Source organism: Salvelinus fontinalis, chromosome 6 (genome assembly GCF_029448725.1).
Source record: "Salvelinus fontinalis isolate EN_2023a chromosome 6, ASM2944872v1, whole genome shotgun sequence".
NCBI classification, from domain to species: domain Eukaryota; kingdom Metazoa; phylum Chordata; class Actinopteri; order Salmoniformes; family Salmonidae; genus Salvelinus; species Salvelinus fontinalis.
Window position 1 is genome coordinate 38,598,421 of NC_074670.1, and position 21,558 is coordinate 38,619,978.

General features: G+C 46.9%; 1 pseudogene; it reads left to right on the plus strand.

The window, feature by feature from the left end:
* Positions 1 to 18,139, plus strand: part of LOC129858611 (protein MMS22-like) — a 37,257-nt pseudogene extending 19,118 nt beyond the window's left edge.
* The last annotated feature ends 3,419 nt before the right edge of the window (positions 18,140 to 21,558 follow it).

Below are 21,558 nucleotides of genomic sequence, written 5' to 3' on the forward strand. Positions count from 1 at the left end.
CAGTTCTGGGGAAGGGTACCAAAACATTTCTGCAGCATTGAAGGTCCCCAGGAATACTGTGGACTCCATCATTCTTAAATAGAAGAAGTTTGGAACCACCAAGACTCTTCCTAGAGGTGGCCGGCCGGCCAAACTGAGCAATCGGGAGTAGAATGGCCTTGGTCAGGGAGGTGACCAGGAACCCGATGGTCACTCTGACAAAGCTCCAGAGTTCCTCTGTGGAGATGGGAGAACCTTCCAGAAGGACAACCATCTCTGCACTCTCTGCACTCCACCAATCAGGCCTTTATGGTAGAGTGGCCAGACAGAAGCCACTCCTCAGTAAAAGGCACATGACAGCCTGCTTGGAGTTTGCCAAAAGGCACCTAAAGGACTCTCAGACCATGAGAAAGAAGATTCTCTGGTCTGATGAAGCCAAGATTGAACTCTTTGGCCTCAATGTATAAAAACCTGTTTTTGCTTTGTCATTATGGGGTATTGTGTGTAGATTGATGAGGGGGGAAAAAACTATTTAGTCCATTTTAGAATAAGGCTGTAACCTAACAAACGGAGGAAAAAGTCAAGGGGTCTGAATACCTTCCGAATGCACTGTATAGCCCAACGTTTTTATCACAACTAAAGTTGCATAAATAACTCTAAATTAAGCATATAGGAAGACTTGCTTCTTTGTTAACCGCTCAACTGTCACAAACGTCGTCAGCGTGGAATTGATAGGACCAAGGTGCAGCGTGGTGAGCGTACATTTATTTACATTTTACATGTCACCAACAAAAACAAGAAACAACAAAAACGCACGTGAAGCTGACTAGGGCTATACAGGCCACTAATACAGACAACTACCCACCACTAAGGTGGAAAAACAGGCTGCCTAAGTATGATTCCCAATCAGAGACAACGATAGACGGCTGTCCCTGATTGAGAACCATACCCGGCCAAAACATGGAAACAGAAATCATAGAAATAAAGAAACTAGAATGCCCACCCTAGTCACACCCTGGCCTAACCAAAATAGAGAATAAAAGCCTCTCTATGGCCAGGGCGTGACATCAACACAGAATATATATTCTTTCTATTTCATTCAGTTATGTTGCATTTTATTCTTCATACCATAAAATAATATAAAATAATTCCACAGAATTCTAAACAAATCTTGTCTGCTAAATAAACTAGTGTAGCCCACAGCCATATCAGGGCCTAACATAAGGACAACTCAGAGTATGCTATTCTGTTCTGAAATAGACTATATTTTCTTCATATCATGTTTCTTTAGACCTGTCTAAAATAAATAATGTATTTATTGTGATGGTGTAGGCTATATTACATGGATTTATTTGACTTTTTTAAATGTGCAGTACCAATCAAAAGTTTGGCCACACCTACTCATTCAAGAGTTTTTCTTTATTTTTACTATTTTCTACATTGTAGAATAATAGTGAAGACATCAAAACTATGAAATAACACATGGAATCATGTAGTTACCAAAAAAGTGTTAAACAAATCAACATATATTTGAGATTCTTCAAAGTAGCCACCCTTTGTCTTGATGACAGCTTTGAGGAATGCTTTTCCAACAGTCTTGAAGGAGTTCCCACATATGCTGAGCACTTGTTGGCTGCTTTTCCTTCACTCTGTGATCCAACTCATCCCAAACAATCTCAATTGGGTTGAGGTCGGGTGATTGTGGAGGCCAGGTCATCTGATGCAGAACTCCATCATTCTCCTTCTTGGTCAAATAGCCCTAACACAGCCTGGAGGTGTGTTGGGTCATTGTCCTGTTGAAAAACAAATGATAGTACCACTAAGCGTAAACAAGATGGGATAGCCATGCTGGTTAAGTGTGCTTTGAATTCTAAATAAATCACAACAGTGTCACCAGCAAAGCACCATCACACCACCTCCTCCATGCTTCACGGTAGGAACTACACATGCGGAGCCAGTTTCATCGTAGCGCTTGATGTTTTTTGTGACTGTACTTGAAGAAACTTCCAAAGACCTTGACATTTTCCGGATTGACTGACCTTCATGTCTTAAAGTAATGATGGACTGTCGTTTCTCTTTGCTTATTTGAGCAATTCTTGCCATAATATGGACTTGGTCTTTTACCAAATAGGGCTATTTTCTGTATTCTACACCTACCTTGTCACAACACAACTGATTGGCTCAAACACATTAAGAAGGAAAGAAATTCCACAAATAAACTTTTAACAAGGCACCTGGTAATTGAAATGCATTCCAGGTGACTACCTCATGAAGCTAGCTGAGAGAATGCCAAGAGTGTGCAGAGCTGTAATCAAGGCAAAGGGTGGCTACTTTGAAGAATCTCAAATATAAAATTTATTTTGATTTGTTTAACTCTTTTTTGGTTACTACATGATTTCATATGTCTTATTTCATAGTTTTGATGTTTTCATAATTATTCTACTATGTAGAAATGAATGAGTAGGTGTGTCCAAACTTTTGACTGGTACTGTAGATGTTCCAAAGGTCTGCATCAGTGGCTTGTAGGCTAGGCATGAAAGCCAGGAGATGCTAAATGTGTTTATTTTAATTAATGGTCAATTACCGTGAGACCGGCAGTTATTTGCTTGACAATCACCGGCTGCAAAAATGTAATGACCGCCACAGCCCTAGTCATGGTAATGCTCATAATTTGTATGGAGGAGTTTCAGTCCCTGTTCCTCAATAAGTGCTGTGGCCGTTCTAGGGGAACTATGGAGCCCTCTGGGTGCACTGCAGGGGGTGGCGTGTGTGTGTGTGTATGATCTGTCTCTCTGTCTATGTGTATGTGTATGTGTATGTGTATGTGTATGTGTATGTGTATGTGTGTGTGTGTGTGTGTGTGTGTGTGTGTGTGTGTGTGTGTGTGTGTGTGTGTGTGTGTGTGTGTGTAGTAGTAGTTATTGATCGCTAACTGGTGTTGCAGTAGATTGGTTTGACTGCAGAGAGGGCGACTGTGTGCCTACTGCTGCGTGGCTGAGTGTCTGACATTTAACATGATCTCTAAAGGCATTTGTTCACGGTACCCGCAGGATCTAACAACATTGCGCAACATGTGTGTATGAGAACAACATTGCGTTTTTCTCATACACACAGACACACACGTACGCCAGGCATGCCTCTCATCAGCACCAGAGAAGGAGTGATGGAGCTTTGCGATGGAAGAAGGTGCGGGTGGGGAGATCTACCAATATATATGCACTCTGATCTTGACTGGAGCAATGCAAAGTCTCAGTGAAAGATGAGTAATATGAATGTCACACACTCAATTTGAACTGTGACACTAATATCTCTTCATCTTACTATGGCCAGTGGAAACGCATGTCCCTTATTTCTCATCCATCTCTCTTGCTCGCTCCTCTCCAGGATGTACTCCGAGTTCCACCAGCGGCGGATGCAGGAACTATCCGAGGCTGGGCTGATGAACTTCCTGCTGTTGTTCGTTGTGGTGGCCCGGCAGGCCGAGCTGGAGGACGTGGCAGGCCGGGCCTGTGAACTGCTGGGCCTGCTCCCTCTGGACTCCCCCCCGCCCAACAGAGCCTGGTGTGGAGGGGCCTGCTGGCTCTCTTACTGCTCTTCCAGGAGAGGGGCCTTGATGTGGGGGCCCAAGCTAGCTGGCTGGCCTCCTCCTTCTCTCAGACTGTCAGGGAGTTCTACCTGAAGACCACAGAACCGTCTCGCCACCTGGCCCTCTGGGGCCCCCTGGGTTCCTACCTAGGGGGCGTGGCCGAGGTGTTTGAGACGAGCGTGTGTCTCGGTCTGTCAGAGGAGAAGCTACTCAATGAGGGGTTCAGTCTGCTGCTGCCCGCCTGCCGCCAGTCGGAGCTGAGCTCTGCCCTGGGCTTTCTGCAGATCGTGCTGAGGGAGCTAGGTGAGGGAGGGGGGACAAACACTCAGCAACTCACTGAGACACAGTTAACTCAAATGCCCACACACACACACACACACACACACACACACACACACACACACACACACACACACACACACACACACACACACACACACACACACACACTATACACATTGACGAGCAGACAGACAGATGGACAGACAGACATGCTTTCAGGCATCGGCCTTAGACCCTACAACTAGATCCTCAAGTTTTTGCTGGCATGATCACGTGAAAAAAACTCCTGGCCCTACCTATCAATGCTGGGATCTAGAAGCCGTAATGGGGTCAGTCAGGCCCCAGTACTGACATCTACAAAGGCAGGATTGTGCTGTCCTCTGTCCCCCCTCCATCCCTACGATAAATCCAGCCCATCCATTGTGTCCGGAGGCCCCTCTCTGTCTCTTGGGGCCCTGTGGCCCCCAGGTCACCTTCAGCTAGGTGCTGGCAGAGGCCTGAGTATAGTTACGGCCTCTAGGGGCCCCAGTGTGGTCACCATGGGTATAGCGGCAGGTCGTGAGTATGTGGGAGAGACTGTGTGACGGAGAGTGGAGACGGCGTCAGGGTGAGTTCACCGGCGGGCCACGGGTGTGTGTTACCCGGACGACCCGATCAGAGCTCAATGGTTTAGAGAGAAAGGCACAGGTGAAACAGGTGTCTGTTTTGGTGAGAGAAGAAGTAAAAGGGCAGGACAGAGGTGTCAGGAGGGAGAGGATGTCTGGTTGTATGTAAATGGAATGAACCACTACAATGTTGTGTTATTGTTCAGTTTGGATTACCCTGAGTCAGCGCTGATGAAGCAGTAAGCAGCCAGCCTGCAACAATCCTCACTCATGACTTATATGAGTGTGTGCTTGCTTTGACTCTCCTGTGTATACATGTCAACACTCCCACATACACACATACCTTCAAGGTGAAACACTAAGTGTGCTAGTGCTGGGAATTGCCAGGGACCTCACAATACGATATCACGATACTTAAGTGCCGATAAGATATAAAAAATATTGCGATATTGTCAATACGATATATCGCAAAAAAAAATCCTGATATGTAACTGTAGATTTTTCATCCATCACTAAAATGTGCTCTTCTATTATTTCAGTCCAGGCTCCCGTAACACGGCATATCTCGTTAGCTTCGCTAATTCAAAAAACGTCCCCATCTCTTATCTCGGGGTCGGAGGGCACTCATTTGCACAAACTCCCAAAGGGGACAGTGTTATGGCCGAGATCACGCTGACCCATTTAATGAAATAAAAAAGTGCTCTCTCAAATTCGTCCCGCCAAATTATGCTTAATACTCCGTCTTGGCAGTACTTGGTATCTCTGTGATTAATGCGTTTTCAGTGACACAATTAACAGGTAATTATGTAGTCCTGCAAATTGTGCCTCGCCGTCATTATGTTTATTAAGAGCAGAGCGGAATCTGCACACATCAAGAGAATTATCCCGCCAGAGGCTGCGACCAAGAGGTGTGTGTGCGTGTGTGACAACCACTGACCCGTATGGCCGTCGCCAAGGCCGGCCGCCCGCCTAACAGCCAACCAGTAGGCTAATTCCTCACATTGCATTCCTTACCATGATCCTGTGCATGAGGGCTTGAGACCCCTGTGTCGCCAGAGGGTGTGTGTGAGGTCTCAGTGGTACACATTCAGTATTATATTGGGGGACGGTTGGTGGAAAATTATCTGAGATCTTAATTAAGTGCTCTCCTCCGTATCTAGACCCTACGCCCCTACACCTTGGCCCTCCATTGTACCCTGAGTCTCTCTCTAAAGAGCAGTGGATGGACATTATATAGGTGGTGGGAGGCAATAGTTGTTGTCCCCTGTCATTATTTAAGGCCCAGTGCAATCATAAACATCATTTTCCACACTGAGGTTGGATAATACTGTGTAATTGTGAAAATTATGATAATGCCCGTTTAGTGTAAGAGCTGTTTGAAAATACCGCCTGAAATTTCAGCCTGTTTTGGTGGGATGGAGTTTTGGCCTGCCTGGTTACATTAGTTAATAGACCAATAAGGAAGAGAGTTCCAAACCTCTCAGGCAATAACTGCTAGTTTTCAGTTTTACCCTCTTCACTCAGACCACTCCCACAGTCCTTGCAAAAGTGTTGCTTGAGAAATTGCTCTTTGCTGAGACGTTATTTTTGTTTATTTTTATGGTTGGGTATTTTAAATAATTTCACTATTAGAATAATATCATGACACTTTATCAGATGTCCGGATAGTCGAAATACATGTGTTAAAAAACTTGGGAACGGGGCCTCCCGAGTGGTGCAGTGGTCTAAGGCACTGTGCCACTAGAGATCCTGGTTCGAGTCCAGGCTCTGTCGCAGCCGGCCGTGACCGGGAGACCCATGGGGCGGCACACAATTGGCCCAGCGCCGTCCGGGTTAGGGGATGGGTTTGGCCGGCAGGGATGTTCTTGTCCCACCGCGCACTAGCGACTCCTGTGGCAGGCTGGTCGAAATGCATGTTGACACGTTTGCCCGGTGTACGGTGTTTCCTCCGACACATTGGTGCGACTGGCTTCCTGGTTAAGCGGGCATGGTGTCACGAAGCATTGCGGCTTGGCTGGGTTGTGTTTCAGAGAACGCACGGCTATCGACCTTCGCCTCGCCCGAGTCCGTACGGGAGTTGACTGGGACAAGACTGTAACTACCAATTGCATACCACGAAATTGGGGAGAAAAAGGGGTAAAAAAAAAAAAAAAAAAAACTACTTGGGAACTGGCTTGCTGCGTAGCCTGCGCTACTTCGGAGAGAGGTACTACTCTGCTTGCTTGAGTTTTACCCGGGAAGGAGAAAAAGAGAGAGAGTAGCCATACAGATAGTGCCTGTCTTGACCGCATCAAATCAATGTACAGAGGCTAGCTAATATAGCTAGCTACCTAGGCTAATTGAGGCTATTTTGCTGTGCTTCCCGTCCTTGTCTAAACTCAATTTAGATTTAACAACAGCCTACCTGATGGTTGGTCATTGTAGCCTACTCCTTATCATTTAACTAACTTAATTCCGTAATTTTAATTCAACTTTGCATTGATTTAAAGATCTAGGTTGTTTGCTTCACTTGGAGCCACTTTGATTAACCGACAATAACAACAAACAGTGTAGGCTACGGTATGTCTTAACTACACTGAACAAAATATAAAAATATAAACATGCAACAATTTAAAAAGATTTTACTGAGTTACAGTTCATATAAGGAAATTGGTCAATTTAAATAAATTCATCAGACCCTGATCTAGGGATTTCACATGACTGGGAATACAGATATGGATCTGTTTCTCACAGATACCTTAAAAAAAAAGGTAGGTGTGTGGATCAGAAAACCAGTCACTATCTGGTGTGACCACCATTTGCCTCATGCAGCGCAACACATCTCCTTCGCATATAGTTGATCAGGCTGTGAAATGTTGTCCTACTCTTCTTCAATGGCTGTACGAAGTTGCTGGATATTGGCCGGAACTGGAATAAGCTGTCATACGGGCCGATCCAGAGCATCCCAAACATGCTCAATGGGTGACATGTCTGGTGAGTATGCAGGCCATGGAAGAACTGGGACATTTTCAGCTTCCAGGAATTGTGTACAGATCCTTGCGACATGGGGCCCTGCATTATCATGCTGAAATATGAGGGAATGGCGGGCGGATATATGGCACAACAATGGGCCTCAAGATCTCGACACGGTATCTCTGGGCATTCAAATTGCTATTGATAAAATGCAATTATATTCGTTGTCCTTAGCTTATGCCTGCCCATACCATAACCCCACCACCACCATGGGGCACTTCGTTTACAACGTTGACATCAGCAAACTGTTTGCCCGCACGACGCCATACACGCCGTCTGCCATCTGCCCGGTACAGTTGAAACCGGAATTCATCCATGAAGAGCACACTTCTCCGGCGTGCCAGTGGCCATCGAAGGTGAGCATTTGCCCACTGAAGTCGGTTATGACGCCAAACTGCAGTCAAGTCAAGGACGACGGGCACGCAGATGAGCTTCCATGAGACTGTTTCTGACAGTTTGTGCAGAAATTCATTGGTTGTGCAAACCCACAGTTTCATCAGCTGTCTGGGTTGCAAGTCAGTCTATGTGTGTGTGTGTGTGTGTGTTAGTGGCTGCATTTGGGGGAGGGGTTAAGTGGGGTCTCTAATGGTGTGTGTGTGTACAGCTATAAGAAGCGGCAGTGGGGAGGATTAAGTGGGGTCTCTGACTATGTCTTGTACAATGAGCCTTGATGGGTGTGAAAGGCCCATTCCGCCGTAGTAACGAGGCTAATGAATTCAGACTCTAATCGATTGTCTCAGCTCTCTCTGGATTAGATGCAACCTTGCTGGAAGGCGCAGGCAGAGGTGTGTGTGTGTGTGTGTGTGTGTGTGTGTGTGTGTGTGTGTGTGTGTGTGTGTGTGTGTGTGTGTGTGTGTGTGTGTGTGTGTGTGTGTGTGTGTGTGTGTGTGTGTGTGTATGTGTGTGTGTGTGTGTGTGTGTGTGTGTGTGTGTGTGTGTGTGTGTGTGTGAGAGAGAGAGAGACACACGAGCGGGGAGAGCAAGGGGAGCTGAGGGTGCCAGTACTCACCCCTGCCTCCCTCCCCTCCATCCCTTTCTCTCTCGCTCCATCCGGGCGAATGAGGGGACAGGAGGATCATCTCCAGTCTAAATGAGATTACAGCTCCTTCAGCTGCTTATCTGGGCTAATGCCAGCCGCCGTGGGGCCAGGCAGACACAGCAGCCAGAACCCAGTCTGTGTACAGGGGATCAGCCCCGCTCTGCCCTGTCCTGTTCCTCTCTACCCTGCACCGCACCGCATGACCTAATCCCCCCAGAGATGGGAAGAGTGAGAGAGCGATGAAGAAGGATGGAGGGAATGTGAAAGAGAGGAAGGAAGCGTAATATAAGAACGGGATGGAGGTGGAGAGGTGGTGTGAAGGAAAAGGAGATACTGTGTTTCTGTTGAATAAGGATGTTATTGGTGTGTGTGTTTGTGTGTGTGTGTGTGTTTCTCTCCTGTGTGGTTGTGTGTGTGTCTCCTACAGGAAGGTACATCAGTGCAATGTCCAGCCTGGCCACTCAGCATGTCCCCCCCCCAGTGCCTGGCTGCCTCCTCCCAATGTCAGCGTGGGTAAAGACCGCCACCTAGCGGTTGCAGCAGCTCTCTGGGCCAACTTTTTCCCCTTCCTCCGCAGCCTGCGCCTTTCCAACACCCCTCCTGCCCAGCTGGCTGATGCTGCCGCAGGTCAGATGCACACACAGAGGGAGAGAGGGAGAGAGTGGGAGGAATGGGAGAGGAGGATAAATGTTTACTGTATACAACAATTTCACACTGTGAGTTGCACAAACTAACAATTGTATTTCTCATAAGATTATATACACCGTCTGCCTTTGTCTCACTGTTTCTCTCTCTCTCGCGCTCTTTTTCTCTCTCGTCAGTTCTTTTACTCTCAACATCTTGCATCTGTGCTTTGTGTTGAGCATGCAATGACAAATCCTTCCATTATAGTATGACTCTCTCAAACGTATTTTCCGTGGTAGTTACCATCAGGTAACATGGTATGAATGTTGACTCTCATTTCCAGGATTTACTCTGCTGGCCTTTGACCTTCCTAGCTCTGCCCCACAAGATCTCCAGCCCAACCACATCCAGTCCATCATGCAGTGCTTCAGCTGGGATGACATGCTGCACCCCCTGCTAGTGACTCGCTACCTACCCCACCTGCTCCAGAACAGGTAACATTACTCCAGTAAGCAGGGTCTTTAAAACCTCTAACGCCTCACAAACCCGGATCCGGGAGCACTCCCATCACAAAAGCTGACTAGCATAGCCTAGCCTAAAGTTACAGGGATATCATAAAATAAAATGTTCATGAAATCACAAGTCCAAGACACCAAATGAAAGATACAGATCTTGTGATTCAGGCCATCATCTCTGATTTTTTAAATGTTTTACAGGGAAGACACAATATGTAAATCTATTAGCTAACCACGTTAGCAAAAGTCAACACTTTTCTTACTCCACCATTTTCTTACTGCATCAGTAGCTATCACAAATTCGACCAAATAAAGATATAAATAGCCACTAACCAAGAAACAACCTATTCAGATGACAGTCTGATAACATATTTATTGTATAGCATAGGTTTTGTTAGAAAAATGTGCATATTTCAGGTATAAATCATAGTTTACAATTGCAGCCCCCATCACAACTCTCACTAAAATGACTAGAATAACTACAGAGACCATCGTGTATTAGCTAATTACTCATCATAAAACATTTTTAAAAAATACACAGCGTACAGCAGATGAAAGACACAGATCTTGTGAATATAGCCAATATTTCAGATTTTCTAAGTGTTTTACAGCGAAAACACAATATAGCGTTATCTTAGCTTACTACAATAGTCAGTCACACAGCAGCATTGATTCAAGGCAAAAATAGCAATAACGTTATAAACCACCAAACGCTATTAACTTTTTCACTAACCTTCTCAGAATTCTTCAGATGACAGTCCTGTAACATCATATTACACAATTCATATAGAGTTGGTTCGAAAATGTGCATATTTAGCCGCACAATTCATGGTTACACAACGTGATTAGTGGGCAAACAATCAAGCAATCTGTCCTGCGCCATCTTGGTAAGGCACCTATTCTTATCGAAAGCTATTCATAAACTTGACTTAAAAAAATACAGGTTGGACAGCAACTGAAAGACAAATTAGTTCTTAATGCAATCGCTGAGTTAGATTTTTTAAATTAACGTTATTAGACATACAGTGTGCGTTACAGCCAGACTAGTGCCGCAATAATGGCGGACAAATACGTTTACATTTCTCCACATAAATACGGAATAACATCATAAATAGCTCTTACTTTTGGACGAGCTTCCATCAGAATCTTGGCGAAGTGGTCCTTTGTCCAAAATAATTGTTGCTTGGTTGTAAAACGTCGTGTTCAAATTCAGAAGTAGCAGCTAACAAGTAGCTATGAGGCCACAGCATGCCCAAAACTTTCTACTCAATACTAAGGAAATTCCGAAAATAGCAATATACTCGCATAAACTGATATAACTCGGTTTAAAATAACTTCGTTATGATGTTTCTAACACCTATAACTAATTAAATTACAGACGGATATATCTAAGGTCGATAACTGAGCGTTCCAAAATGCCATCCTGAGGTCTTGCTTTGCGTAATGGCGAGCGTTGAAAAGATAGGTCCTCTCGCTCCTTGGCCTTTTATAAACTCTGGGAACTACGCAGAAAGTCCATTCCACTTCTCATTGGTTACTGACATCCAGGGGAAGGCGGGTGCAGTTCATGTCGACCCATAGGATACATACAGAGCTTTAAACTGATCTGAGAGCAGAGCCTAGTTTTCAGACCTTCGCAGTTCCTGTCATGGATTTCGCAGCAGAGAGAGTTCTGTTTCACCCACAGACATAATTCAAACGGTTTCTAGAGAGTGTTTTATATCCAATAGTAAGAATAATATGCATATTGTACGAGCAATAATTGAGTACGAGGCCGTTTAAATGTAACAGTCCTGACCTATTTATGTTAGTTTTTATGTGTTTTTGGTCAGGGCATGTGTTTTGGGTGGGCAGTCTATGTTATTCGTTTCTATGTTGGTTTTGGTTTGCCTGGTATGGCTCTTGATTAGAGGCAGGTGGTTTGCATTTTCCTCTAATCAAGAGTCATATTTAGGTAGGGCATTCACACTGTTTGTTTGTGGGTGGTTGTCTCCTGTGATGTCTATCGTGTTGTCGATGTTTTTCACATTTGGAGCTGTTTTGCTGTTCGTTCGTTTTGATGTTCGTTCCTGTTCGTAAGTTTACGTTTGTCCATGTAAGTTTATGTTCAGGTTCCGTTGTACGTCGTTTTCTTATTTTGTAAGTTTTTTGAAAGTATTTTGTTTTGTTTCGTGTTGCCATCAGTTCATCGTTATAAATAAAGATGGCATATTTCCCTGACTCCGCATTTTGGTCCGAAGATCCTTCTCTCCTCACCTCTTCTGAGGATGAGGAGAGCGACAGCTTTAACAGAATCACCCACCAACAAACAGTGACCAAGCGGTATGGGAATGCTCGACGGAGCAATAAGAACTTCTGGACTTGGGAGGAGATCTTGGACGGTAGAGGACCTTGGGCTCAACCAGGGGAATATCGCCGTCCAAAGGAGGAATTGGAAGCAGCGAAGGCTGAGCGGCGCTGGTATGAGGAGGCAGCGAGACGACGCGGTTGGGAGCCGGTGAGTCAGACCAAAAAATTTCTTGGGGGGGGGCACACGAGGAGTGTGGCAAAGCCGGGTAAGATACCCGAGCAAACTCCCCGTGCTTACCGTGGAGGTAGAAGGCGTCGTATTGGTAAGACACCGTGTTATGCGGTAGAGCGCACGGTGTCCCCAGTACGCGTGCTTAGCCCAGTGCGGGCTATTCCACCTTGCCGCACTGGGAGGGCTAGGTTGGGCATCGAGCCGGGTGCCATGAAGCCGGCCCAACGTAGCTGGTCTCCAGTACGTCTCCTCGGGCCGGTGTACATGGCACCAGCCTTACAGGTGGTGTCCCCGGTTCGCCTGCATAGCCCAGTGCGGGCTATTCCACCTCGCCGCACTGGCAGGGCTACGGGGTTCATTCAACCTGGTGGGGTTGGGGAGGCTCGGTGCTCAAGAGCACGTGTCCTCCTTCACGGTCCGGTATATCCGGTGCCACCTCCATGTACCAGTCCTCCGGTGGCAGCCCCCCGTACCAGGCTGTCTCTCCGGGTTCTCTCTCCTGCTGTTTCCTCCTCTCCAGCGCAGCCGGTGCCTAGACCACGCACCAGGCTGTCTCTCCTTCTCCTCCCTACAGAGCTATCTGTCTCCCCAGCGCCATCTGAGCCATCCGTCTCCCCAGCGCCATCTGAGCCATCCGTCTCCCCAGCGCCATCTGAGCCATCCGTCTCTCCAGCGCCATCTGAGCCATCCGTCTCCCCAGCGCCGTCTGAGCCATCCGTCTGCCATGAGCCTGCAAAGCCGCCCGTCTGCCATGAGCCTGCAAAGCCGCCCGTCTGCCATGAGCCTGCAAAGCCGCCCGTCTGCCATGAGCCTACAGAGCCATCCGCCAGACAGGAGCCGCTAGAGCCGTCAGCCAGACAGGAGCCGCTAGAGCCGCCAACCAGACAGGATCTGCCAGAGCCGCCAACCAGACAGGATCTGCCAGAGCCGCCAACCAGACAGGATCTGCCAGAGCCGCCAACCAGACAGGATCTGCCAGAGCCGCCAACCAGACAGGATCTGCCAGAGCCGCCAACCAGACAGGATCTGCCAGAGCCGCCAGCGAGCCATGAGCAGCCAGAGCCGTCAGTGAGCCATGAGCAGCCAGAGCCGTCAAAGAGCCATGAGCAGCCAGAGCCGTCAGTGAGCCATGAGCAGCCAGAGCCGTCAGAGAGCCATGAGCAGCCAGAGCCGTCAGAGCGCCATGAGCGTCGAGAGCCGTCAGCCTGCCATGAGCGTCAAGAGCCGTCAGCCTGCCATGAGCGTCGAGAGCCGTCAGCCTGCCATGAGCGTCAAGAGCCGTCAGCCTGCCATGAGCGTAGAGAGCCGTCAGCCAGCATGGACCTGCCAGAGCCGTCCAAACAGGACCTGCCAGAGTCCTTCAGCCGGGATCTGCCCCTTGTCCCGGTGTTGCCCCTTGTCCCGGTGTTGCCCCTTGTCCCGGTGCTGCCCCTTGTCCCGGTGCTGCCCCTTGTCCCGGTGCTGCCCCTTGTCCCGGTGCTGCCCCTTGTCCCGGTGCTGCCCCTTGTCCCGGTGCTGCCCCTTGTCCCGGTGCTGCCCCTTATTCCAGTGATGGTCCTTATCCTGGTGCTGCCCCTTGTTCTGGTGCTGCCCCTTGTCCCGGTGCTACCCCTTGTCCCGGTGCTGCCCTTTGTCCCGGTGCTAGCTGTTTATTTAGGGGAAGCTAATGTTTGGGTGGTCAGTGGAAGGGGTAGAAAGAAGAGGGGAGTGACTATGGTGGTGCGGGGACAGCGTCCTGAACCGGAGCCACCACCGTGGTCAACTGCCCACCCGGACCCTCCCCTGGACTTTGTGCTGGTGCGCCCGGCGTTCGCACCTTGGGGGGGGGGTACTGTAACAGTCCTGACCTATTTATGTTAGTTTTTATGTGTTTTTGGTCAGGGCATGTGTTTTGGGTGGGCAGTCTATGTTATTCGTTTCTATGTTGGTTTTGGTTTGCCTGGTATGGCTCTTGATTAGAGGCAGGTGGTTTGCATTTTCCTCTAATCAAGAGTCATATTTAGGTAGGGCATTCACACTGTTTGTTTGTGGGTGGTTGTCTCCTGTGATGTCTATCGTGTTGTCGATGTTTTTCACATTTGGAGCTGTTTTGCTGTTCGTTCGTTTTGATGTTCGTTCCTGTTCGTAAGTTTACGTTTGTCCATGTAAGTTTATGTTCAGGTTCCGTTGTACGTCGTTTTCTTATTTTGTAAGTTTTTTGAAAGTATTTTGTTTTGTTTCGTGTTGCCATCAGTTCATCGTTATAAATAAAGATGGCATATTTCCCTGACTCCGCATTTTGGTCCGAAGATCCTTCTCTCCTCACCTCTTCTGAGGATGAGGAGAGCGACAGCTTTAACATTAAATTGGGTACAAATTTGTGCTATGTCGAAATGGCACCCCCCTAGTGGCAAGAAGTTTTAACTTGTCCATTAAGAAATGCTTGTTTTTGTTTTTTATTGCAAAACACTTTGCTACGGAGTAGCAATGACTACACGAATGAATACAAACCATGTGTGGTGACAAACATCCGAAAGGATCATTCTAAGCAAGGTGCTGCACAAAATCACTGATCTACAAATCACCTTTTATATTCTAAACTACTATCCATCATGTGAGCCTCCCTTAAACAGATTAGCACATTTGTACAGCGCCTTGCTCCGGTGGAACATAGAGATTGAGATCCACTACATTGCGGTCAGACTGCACAGAATCACTGATCTACAAATCACCTCGCATCCCAAACAATAACTAATTATTTGACCAAGATTATCAATTCTGCGTCTCACCTTACTCTAACTTGTGATTCCCTTAAACACATTTGTTGTCTGTTCTATGTCAAACTGACCTCTCTTCCCCAGCGAGCTGGTGTATTCAGTGAGCTCCGGCTGTGGAGGTTCCGTGTCGGGCTCAGCCCAGAACCCTTCTGTGAGAGCCTGGTTCCGCTGTGTTCTGCACCAGCACATCCACAAGAACCCAGATGGCATCGACAGTAGAGCAGGTACAGATCCTCAATCTAGAACCCTGGACATCCGACCATTTAGCAAACGCTGTTATCCAAAGGTACTTAGAGTCTTGCGTGCACACACTGGCCAGGCCTCACTGGTCTCCGTTCAGCAATGGAACGACATCCTCAGTCAGCTATGCCACATTTAAAACACTTGCAACCTGCACTTCTTGTCTATTACATTTACATTTTACATTTACATTTAAGTCATTTAGCAGACGCTCTTATCCAGAGCGACTTACAAGTACATACATCCATACTTTTTTGGATTATTACAATATTAGGATGATTTCCCATTAGTTTCTGTTTTTAAGTTTGTGTATTTCTGTACGTTTATTTCAGTGTTTTGTTGTGGAGATGTAAGTGTGTGTATATGTGTGACTCGGGTTGGAAAGAGTGTGGTGCTAGAAACACTTAAGGTCGTGGGTTCAAGTCCCATAAGGAGCTAATACACATCCTAAACATGGCCAGCATTTACACAGGCAGACCAACTTTTGACCAATCAGATCAGATATTTTGCCAATAATTGGGCAAAAGATCAGAATTGGGATACATGTGTAAATGCAGTCTTTGGATAAAAGTGTCTGCTAAGTGGCATATATGATTATTTATGATGTGTTACTTTTTCCAGGCAGGGCTCTGGAGGAGCAGTTGTCAGAGCTCACTAGTTTCGTATTAAGGCTCCCTGAGGTGGACTCCCTACTGCAGAGGGCCGGGCTGCAGCCTAGAGCTGGAGGCAAGCTAATGCCCAGGTCTGCTCTTGAGATGTTCATCAAGGTACTACACACACACTGTAATAGGGTAGCATCTCGTCACACACACGGTGTAACAGGGTAGCTTGTCATCTCACACACGCATGTGAACAAGGATATTTGCAGCATGCAAGATACACACAGGTAACCGCCAAAAGAAAGGAAACACTTGAGTAAATGAGGGATACAAAGCATATTGAAAGCAGGTGCTTCCACACAGGTGTGATCCCTGAGTTATTTCATTGCAATTCATTCCATCATGCTTAGGGGTCATATATAAAAATGCACAGTTGTCTATTATTTTGGCTACCATGTCTAGAAGAAGAGATCTCAGTGACTTTGAAAGAGGGCTCTCAAAGTAGCATTAGGGGGTTTTGAGGGTGTGTGTGTGTGTGTCTTAAACAACAGATCTCAACCCAATTAAAACCCTTATGGGAGATTCAGGGAGCGACGCCTGATACAGCGTTTTCCAAAATGGAATTTCTCGTGGAAGAATGGTGTCGCATCTTTGCTGTAGAGTTCCAGACACTTGTAGAATCTATGCCAAGAAGTATTGAAGCTGTTCTGGCGGCTCGTGGTGGCCCAACGCCCTATTAAAACACCTTTATGTTGGTGTTTTCTTTATTTTGGCATTAACAAGTATATCAATAGCATACGCTGAAAGGCAAGTCTGCATTTCCATACAAATACAGCTTAAATGCATTATGTCGCTTTTGTATTTTTCTCTCTCAGGGTGTGGGGCGTGTGTACAGTGGGCTGCAGGTGTTGTCTGAGCGTTCTGCCATGGTCACCCGTGCTCTGGACTACACAGGGGGACATCATGAAGTATATCAAACACTACCTGGTCAATAAGAGTCCTCAGGAGGGGCTGCTGCTGGCCTACTGGGCTGTGGGTGGGTGTATGCATCACGGAGGTCTGCCCCTATCCCCTTAGGCTTTTTGTGTGAATCTCTAAAGACTGGACAGGTGTAAGTTGGAGCTATAACCGTATTGCTTATACCTATCCAATCATTTCAGATCTCTACAAGTGCGTAGAAAAGATATTGGCTAGAGGTCAATTTGGTGTTGGGCGAGAAGGAATCGGCGTGTTTGAGAGGATCAGGATATGATCAGGATTAGCAACTCTGCCCAGTGACTTGCTTCGAGCCTATCTCCTCAAACACACGTTGAATGTCTGTCATCCTTGGTGTTGACTGTGTGTGTGTGTGTTCAGGGTGCGTGGTGAAGCACTTGAGTCCCCTGCTGGCCACCTCCAAGGACCAGCAGCTGCTGTTCAACGTTGTCAGCGGGCGAGAGCACCTCCCTAACTCTCTGTCTGGGCTGGACAAGGCCTTGAGGGACAGCCTGCCCCTCTACCTGCAGGTGGGGCGCATGAACAGACACACGCACCCGTGAACACACACACTCCCTATACCTAAACATTATGTTACTTATTACCCCAGTTTGGATACTTCAGAAAAAAAAGTATTGTTTGGATACTTCAGAATGTACTAGCAGGGTTAGAGGGGAGGAAAGAAAAATCCAGAAGTATTTCCCATGAGCATTAGTATTACTATACTGACCTCTCTCACTGTATCTCTGTCTCTCCTTTCTTCCCCTCCAGGGTCTGTGTATAGCAGCCAGTATGTCTGTCTCAGGGAGCCTACCTAAAGAAGCAGCTCCGTGATGTCATCTCCATGTACCTTGACCATTTCCTGCCTGCCACTCCATCGGTTGGGGCCATAGCCAATCACCCGGTGCTGCTGACGGCCTCCGAGGCCACGCCCACCCCTCGTGGGGCAGCACTTAGAAGGAGCGTCCTGCAGGTGATCAGGTAGGATTCTGACGCTCTGGGTAGAGATTGCTCTTAGGCACAGATCCAGGATGAGTTAACCCTGCCCAAATCCTCACCTTAATAATTAGGTAAGGGAATGCGGAGCCAAACTGACCTTGGAGCAGTGTCTCAGGACAACTTCATCCTAATCCACCTTGACAGCCTCCTAGGAGCATCTACTAAATGGCCAGACATTACTGGCTCTGTGTCATACCTCTTCTGTGTCTGTCTCCATAGTGAGAACTTCCTGCATATCAAAGGCAACGCCCCTCCTCCCCGCCTGTTCACGGTCCTGGCCTTCCTTTTGGAGCTGCTGAGACGGAACAACGTCAGTGACCCCGCCCTGCTCACCATGCCCCTTCCCCTCTCTGCTCCGCTGCCTGAAGCTGGTCAACGAGCCTCACGGTGAGAGTACACACACATAAAGACACGTACACACAGTAATCATATTTGTGAACAATGTGCGAACAAGCTTGCTTTTATGGGTAGTGTTTTTCTAGGTTTTGGTGTGTGCAATGTGCGTCCACGTGTGGTAACTAGTTTTAAAGCAGCTGTGCGTTCACAAGGAGGAGGACCAGTACAGAGGCCGTTCAGCCGCCGCAGGGGATTCACCATGTGACCAGAGTGTCCCTGTTCTGCGGTGAGTGACACCAACTGCCATAGCCTTTACTCTTCCTCTCTCTGCAATCAGCACTTGGGTCGTGTCTATTATTGTACACCGTAGCAAAATGTTTTAAAATGTTGGACATAACCTAATCTAGACATAATCCTATTTTTAAGGTTCATTTACAGCTGCATTATTGGAATTAGCAGTCCAGAGCAGTCCGACAGCACGTAGGACGCCTTTTTATCCGTTTCCTCGTAGAGAATCTTGTCACTTACCTGATATAACGCTACGTTTACGCACACCACGGGGAACCATTATCGCACGGTGTAAGTTGCATGGTATAAATTGCGTGTTGGCCTATGTGGGGAAAACATCTGAAGTGTGCGGAATGGGACTTTCGTCCTACGTTGATTCTATTCAAATGCTTTACAGTAGTCATAAAACCATAAAGCCAGTGTGCAACATGCCAGATATCAAACCACATCACTAATAAAAACACACAACCCCCAATATAGACAGACAGACAGACAGACAGACAGACAGACAGACAGACAGACAGACAGACAGACAGACAGACAGACAGACAGACAGACAGACAGACAGACAGACAGACAGACAGACAGACAGACAGACAGACAGTGTATTCAGAAAGTATTCAGATCCCTCACTTTTTCCACATTTTAGAATCTGCCTTATTCTAAAATGTATTAAATATATATTTTTTCCTCATCAATCTACAAACAATACCCCATAATGACAAAGCAAAAACAGGTTTGTAGAAATGGTTTCAAATGTATTCAAAATTAAAAAACAGATACTGTATTTACTCCTGAGTGGTGCAGTGGTCTAAGGCATGGCATCTCAGTGCTTGAGATGTCACTACAGACACCCTGGTTCGATTCCAGGCTGTAGCACAACCAGCCGTGATTGGGAGTCCCATAGGGCGTCCGGGTTTGGCCAGTGTAGGCCTTCATTGTAAATAAGAATTTGTTCTTAACTGAATTGCCTAGTTAAATAAAGGTGAAATAAAAAAGTATTCAGACCCTTTGCTATGAGACTCGAAATGATGGTGTGGGTCATGTTTCCATTGATCATCCTTGAGATGTTTCTACAACTTGATTGGAGTCCACCTGTGGTAAATTCAATTGATTGGACATGATTTGGAAAAGCACACAAGTTTGGAACCGGCCGGCCAAAGGGAGAGAAGGGCCTTGGTCAGGGAGGTGACCAAGAACCCGATGGTCACTCTGACAGAGCTCCAAAGTTCCTTTGTGGAGATGGGAGAACCTTCCAGAAAGACAACCATCTCTGCAGCACTCCACCAATCAGGCCTTTATGGTAGAGTGGCCAGACGGAAGCCACTCCTCAGTAAAAGGCACATGACAGACCTCTTGGAGTTTACCAATAGGCACCTAAAGGACTCAGACCATGAGAAACAAGATTCTCTCGTCTGATGAAACCAAAATAGAACTGAATGCCAAGCGTCACATCTGGAGGACACCTGGCACCATCCCTACGGTAACCCATGGTGGCGGCAGCATCATGCTGTGGAGATGTTTTTCAGCAGCAGGAACTGGGAGACTAGTCAGGATCGAGGGAAAGATGAACGGAGAAAAGTACAGAGAGATCATTGACAAAAACCTGCTCCAGAGCGCTCAGGACCTCAGATGGGGGCGAAGGTTCACCTTCCAACAGGACATCGACCCTAAGCACACAGCCAAGGCAACGCAGGAGTGGCTTCATGACAAGTCTTGGAATGTCCTTGAGTGGCCCAGCCAGAGCCCGGACTTGAACCCAATCTCTGGAGAGACCTGAAAATTGCTGTGCAGCAACACTCCCCATTCAACCTGACAGAGCTTGAGAGGATCTGCAGAGAAGAATGGGAGAAACTCCCTAAATACAGGTGTGCCAAGCTTGTAGCGTCATACCCAACAAGACTCGAGGCTGTAATTGCTGCCAAAGGTGCTTCAACAAAGTACTGAGTAAAGGGTCTGAATACCTATGTAAATGTGATATTTCCATTTTTATTTTTTTCAAAAATGTCTAAACCTGTTTTTGTTTTGTCATTATGGGGTATTGTATGTAGATTGATGAGAGAAAAAAACAATTTAATTAATTTTAGAATAAGGCTGTAACAATTTTTTGGGGGAAAAGTCAAGGGGTCTGAATACTTTCCGAATGCACTGTATATATACAGTGAACACTGATGCAGTGTTCAGTGACACAGTCCACTCTGTGTATGAAATATACTGGATCTTGTGCTGTGACACCTTTGTGAGTCATTTTGTGACCCCTCTCTTACTCACTCACTCACTCTCTGCATGTGTGACAGGAATCCATACAGGAATTTGCTGACCCTGCTGGGGGACGGTGGTCAGGCAGAGATCATCAGCCTGGAGGACGACTGACCCTTGACCCCAGGACCAGGTTAAAAAAAAGAAATCTGTGTTTTTATGAGGCAGACTATTGCGGATCTGGACAAACGGTCCACCTACCACTATGGTCACTGTGAATGGTGGCCAGAGGGCAGGATAGACAGACTGGTAGATATATCCCCCTCCCTCTACTTAAGGTGTCGAAAGCATTCCACAGGGATGCTGGCCCAGGTCGACTCCAATGCTTCCCACGGTTGTCAAGTTGGCTACATGGCCTTTGGGTGGGGGACCATTGTTCAGACTCGTTACAGTTCTTGACAAAACCACTGCGCCTGGCACCTACCATGTTCAAAGGCACTTAAATATTTTGTCTTGCCCATTCACCCTATGAATCGCACACATACACAATCCTTCCTTAACCTATCTTCTCCCCTTCATCTACACTGATTGTAGTGGTTTTAACAAGTGACATTAATAAGGGATCATAGCTTTCACCTGGATTCACGTGGTCAGTCTGTCACGGAAAGAGCAGGTGTCCTTAATGTTTTGTATACTTGCGGTATAGTTAAGCAATAAAGCCCAAGTGGGTGTGGTATATGGCCAATATACCACAGCTAAGGGCTGTTATTACGCACAACGTAACGCAGAGTACCTGGATACAGCCCTTAGCCTTGATATATTGGCCATGTACCACAAACCCAGAGGTGCCGTGTTGCTATTACAAACTGCTTTCCAAGTAATTAGAGCAATGCAAATACACGTTTTGTCATACCCGTGGTATAGGGTCTGATATACCACGGCTGTCAGTCAAACAGCACTCAGGGCTCGAACCACCCAGTTTATAATAATAGATAGTGCGTGG